Source organism: Castor canadensis, chromosome 2 (genome assembly GCF_047511655.1).
Source record: "Castor canadensis chromosome 2, mCasCan1.hap1v2, whole genome shotgun sequence".
NCBI classification, from domain to species: domain Eukaryota; kingdom Metazoa; phylum Chordata; class Mammalia; order Rodentia; family Castoridae; genus Castor; species Castor canadensis.
In genome coordinates, this window is record NC_133387.1 from 176,985,345 (window position 1) to 176,990,359 (window position 5,015).

Here is a 5,015-nt window from a genome sequence, read left to right on the forward strand (position 1 = left end):
ATTCCCACCAGCCATGGATTAGGGTTCTTTTTTCCCCACATCCTTGCCAACACCTATTGTTAGTGGTGTTTTCGATGATGGCTATTCTAACAGGGGTGACGTGGAATCTTAGTGTGGTTTTGATTTTCATTTCCTTTGTGGCTACAGATGGTGAACATTTTTTCATGTGCTTTTTTGCCATTTGAATTTCTTCTTTTGAGAAAGTTCCATTAAGTTCAGTTGCCCATTTTTTAATTGGCTTATTGATTTTAGGAGAGTTTAGTTTCTTAAGTTCCCTGTATATTCTGGTTATCAATCCCTTGTCTGATGTAGAGCTGGCAAATTTTTTCTCCCACTCTGTGGGTGGTCTCTTCAGTTTACAGACCATATCTTTTGTTGTGCAGAAGGTTTTTAATTTTATGAAGACCCATTTGTCCATCAATTCTCTTAGTTGCTGGGCTGCTAGAGTTATATTGATGAAGTCCTTGCCTATACCTATTAGTTTCAGTGTTTCCTGCTCCTTCCTGTAGTAACTTCAGAGTTTCAGGTCTGATATTTAGGTCCTTGATCCATTTTGAGTTGATACTAGTACAAGATGATAGACATGGATCTAGTTTCAGTTTCTTGTAGATGGATAACCACTTTTCACAGCAATATTTGTTGAAGAGGCTGTCTTTTCTCCATTGTATATTTTTGGCAGCTTTGTCAAAAATTAGGTGTGTATAGTTGTGTATATTAATATCTGGATCTTCTATATTGTTCCACTGGTCTTCATGTCTGTTTTTGTGCCAGCACCATACTGTTTTTATTGGTATTGCTTTGTAATATAGTTCAAAGTTGGGTATTGTGATACCTCCAGCATTGTTTTTGTTTGCTGAGTATTGCCTTGGCTATTCTTGTTCTCTTGTGTTTCCAAATGAACTTTAGAGTAGACATTCAATTTCTGTGATGTAAGTCATTGGAATTTTGATGGGAATTGCATTAAACATGTAGATTGCTTTCGGTAGTACAGCCATTTTTGCTATGTTGATTCTACCTATTCATGAGCATTGGTGATCTTTCCATCTTCTGTAGTCTTCCTCGATCTCTTTCTTCAGGAGTTTGTAATTCTCCTTGTAGAGTTCATTCACATCTTTTGTTAAATTTACTCCTAAGTATTTGATTTTTTGAGGCTATTGTGAATGAAATTGTTTCCATATATTCCTTCTCAGTTTGTTTGTTGTTGGTGTATAGAAAAGCTAATGATTTTTGTAGACTGATTTTTGTATCCTGCCACCTTACTGTAGCTGTTTATGGTGTCTAAGAGTTTTGGGGAAGAGTTTTCTGGATCTTTAAGGTATAGGATCATATCATCTGCAAATAGGGATATTTTGACAGTTTCTTTACCTATTTGTATTCCTTTTATTTCTTCTTCTTGCCTAATTTCTCTGGCTAGAAATTCCAGTACTATGTTGAATAGGAGTGGGGATAGTGGACAACCTTGTTTCATTTCTAATTTTAGGGGGAATGGTTTCAGTTTTTCACTGTTAAGTATGATGTTGGCTGTAGATTCATCATAAATTGCCTTTAAAATGTTGAGGTACATTCCTTCTATTCCTAGTTTTCTTAGAGCTTTTATCATGAAGTGCTGTTGGATCTTGTCAAAGACTTTTTCAGCATCTATTGAGATGATCAAGTGGTTTTTGTCTTTGCTTCTATTGATGTGATGTATTACATTTATAGATTTATGTATATTGAAAGAGCCCTGCATCTCTGGGATGAAGCCAACTTGGTTATGGTGTATGATCTTTCGGATATGTTGTTGGATTCAGTTTGTCATTATTTTATTAAGAATTTTTGCATCGATATTCATTAAGGAAATTGGCCTATAATTCTCCTATTTGGAGGTGTCTTTGTCTGGTTTTGGAATAAGAGTAATATTGGCTTCATAGAATGAGTTAGGCAGTGTTCCTTCCCTTTCTATTTCATGGAACAGTTTAAGGAGAGTTGGTATTAATTCTTCTTTAAACATTGGATAGAATTCAGCAGTGAATCCATCAGGTTCTGAACTTTGCTTTTTTGGGAGATCTTGGGAGACCTTGATTGCTGCTTCAATTTCTTTTTGTGTTATACATCTATTCAAGTGATTAATATCTTCTTAGTTCAGTTTTGAGTGGTTGTAAGTTTCTAGAAATCAGTCCATTTCTTCAAGATTTTCAAATTTATTAGAGTATAGGCTCTCAAAGTAGTCTCTGGTGATTTCCTGGATTTCTGTGGTGTTTGCTGTTATATCCCCTATTGCATTTCTGATTTTAGTTATTTGGGTTTTTCTACCCTCATTTTAGCGAGGTTTGCCAGGGATCTGTCAATTTTATTTATATTTTCAAAGAACCAGCTTTTTGTTTCATTGATTCTTTATATGATTTTTATTTCTATTTCATTGATTTCAGCCCTTCTTTCCTTCTGCTTATTTTGGGATTTGCTTGTTCTTGTTTTTCTAGGAATTTGAGCTATAGTATTAAGTCATTGATTCGAGATGTTTCTGTCCTTTTAATATATGCAGTCATGGCTATAAACTTTCCTCTTAGGACTGCTTTTGCTGTGTCCCATAGGTTCTGGTTGGTTGTGTTTTCATTTTAATTAACTTCCAGGAACTTTTTAGTTTCCTCTTTTATTTCATTGATGACCCATTAATCATTGAGCAATGTGTTGTTCAGTTTCCAATTGTTTGCATGTTTTTTACTGCTTTTTTTTGTTGATTTCTAGTTTTAATGCATTGTGGTCAGATAGAATGATGGGATTATTTCTATTTTCTCATATTTGCTGAGGCTGGCTTTGTGCTCTAAGATATGATCAATTTTTTGAGAAGGTTCCATGGGCTGCTGAGAAGAATGTGCATTGTGCAGAAGTTGGATGAAATATTCTATAGACATCACCTATGTCCATTTGATCTATGGTGTTATTTAGTTCTGGGATTTCTTTATTGATTTTTGTTTGGATGACCTATCTGTGGGTGATAGGGGAGTATTAAGGTCTCCCACTATCACTGTATTGGAGTTTATATATGTTTTTAGGTCCTTCAGAGTATGTTTGATGAAATTGGGTGCATTGAAGATGGGTGCATATAGGTTGATAATTGTTATTTCCTTTTGGTGTATTTCCCCTTTTTTAGTATGGAGCATCTTTCTTTATCTTGTTTGATCAATGTAGGTTTGAAGTCTACTTTGTCTGATATAAGCATTGCTACTCCTGCCTGTTTTCTGGGACCATTGGCTTGGTAAATCTTCTTCCAGCCTTTCACTTTCAGCCAATGCTTATTTCTGTTCAAGAGATGGGTCTCCTGTAGGCAGCAGAATGTTGGATCTTCCCTTTTAATCCAGTTTGCCAATTGGTGTCTTTTGATGGGGGAATTTTAGCCCATGAACATTCAGTGTTAGTATTGATAAGTACGTGATGATCCATCATATAGTTGTCTTTGTTAATTAAGAGGTTGATTATGTGTAGCTGAATCAATGTTACTGTTTACTTTCTTGCCTTTTCTTCTCCTGTGGTTTGGTATTGCCTGCCTTTTCACGGTTTTGTTTGTCTTTATTATCTGTGTGCAGAATTCCTTGGAGAATCTTTTGTAGTGGTGGCTTGGTGGTCATATATCATTTTAGTTTCTGCTTATCATGGAAGACTTTTATTGTTCCATCTATTTTGAGTGAAACTTTTGCTGGATAGAGTATCCTAGGGTTGAAGTTATTTTCATTCAGTGCCCAGAAGATCTCACCCCAAGCTCTTCTTGCTTTTAATGTTTCTGTTGAGAAGTCTGCTGTGATTTTGATGGGTTTACCTTTGCATGTTATTTATTTTTCTCTCTTTCAGCCTTCAATATTCTTTCTCAACTCTCTGTACTTGCTGTTTTAGTGATAATATGTCATGGGGTAGTTCCATTTTGGTCAGGTCTGTTCAGTGTTCTGGAGGTTTCCAGTACCTGAATTGGCATAGTTTTCTCTAGATTTGGGAAATTTTCTGTTATTATTTTGTTGAATATATTATGCATTATTTTTGCTTGACCTCTTCTTCTTCTTCAATGCCCATGATTCTCAGGTTTGGTCTTTTGATGGAGTCAGTGAGTTCTTGCATTTTCTTTTCACAGGTGTTTAGTTGTTTAACTAATAGTTCTTCAGTTTTTCCTTTAATTGCCATTTCATCTTCAAGTTCTGAGAATCTATCTTTTGTTTGTTTAATTCTACTTCAATGGCCTTCCATTTTGTTTTGTATTTCTGTTTCGTTCTTTTTTCTGAGGTTTTCCATATCATGGGTTACTTCTTCTTTAATATTGTCAATTTTTTGCCCTTAATTCATTTATCTCTCTGCTTATGGTGATCTTTGTTTCAGTGTGGTGTTTGTTTAGGGCTCCTATGATTTCATTTATTTGTTTCTGTGTTTTCTCATATTCTTTAGTTTTGTTGTCTTGAAATTTCTTGAGTGCCTCCTGTACATTTTGGTTGACCATGTCTAGTAGCATCACTCTGAGATCCTCATTAACTACTTATAGATTTTCTTCTTTCAGGGTGTTCTTGTGGTCTTCATTGGATTCCTTGATATAGTTTATCTTTGTTTTGTTGGAGTCTGGATCTGGGTATCCGTTTTCTTCATTTTGCTCTAAATCTTGTACTACTTTATTTTTGGGGGGAGAATGGTTTCCATCCCTGTTTCTTCTTCCCATATTTCCACTAGGTACCATTTCTATCCCTAGACTATGTGTAATTTGGTATTAGCTGGGTTACAATATTAATACTAACAAAATCATTATAGAAGGATAAAAAAGAAAAAGAGAAAGAGAAGGACAGATAAAAGGAAGAGAGAAGAGAGGAAAAACAGAAAGAAAAATATATGGGAGAGGTGGTGGGTGATCAAACAGCAAACCAGGCTAACAAACCCTTAAAGAAAGGAGAAAAAGAAAAAAAAAATCACCAGTTCTGGAACAGTAGGATTGCAGGCTTAGTCATTTTTACTTCTTAAATGTCCAGACCAGTCTATGTCTGTCTCTTAGGTATGCTTGGAGTCCT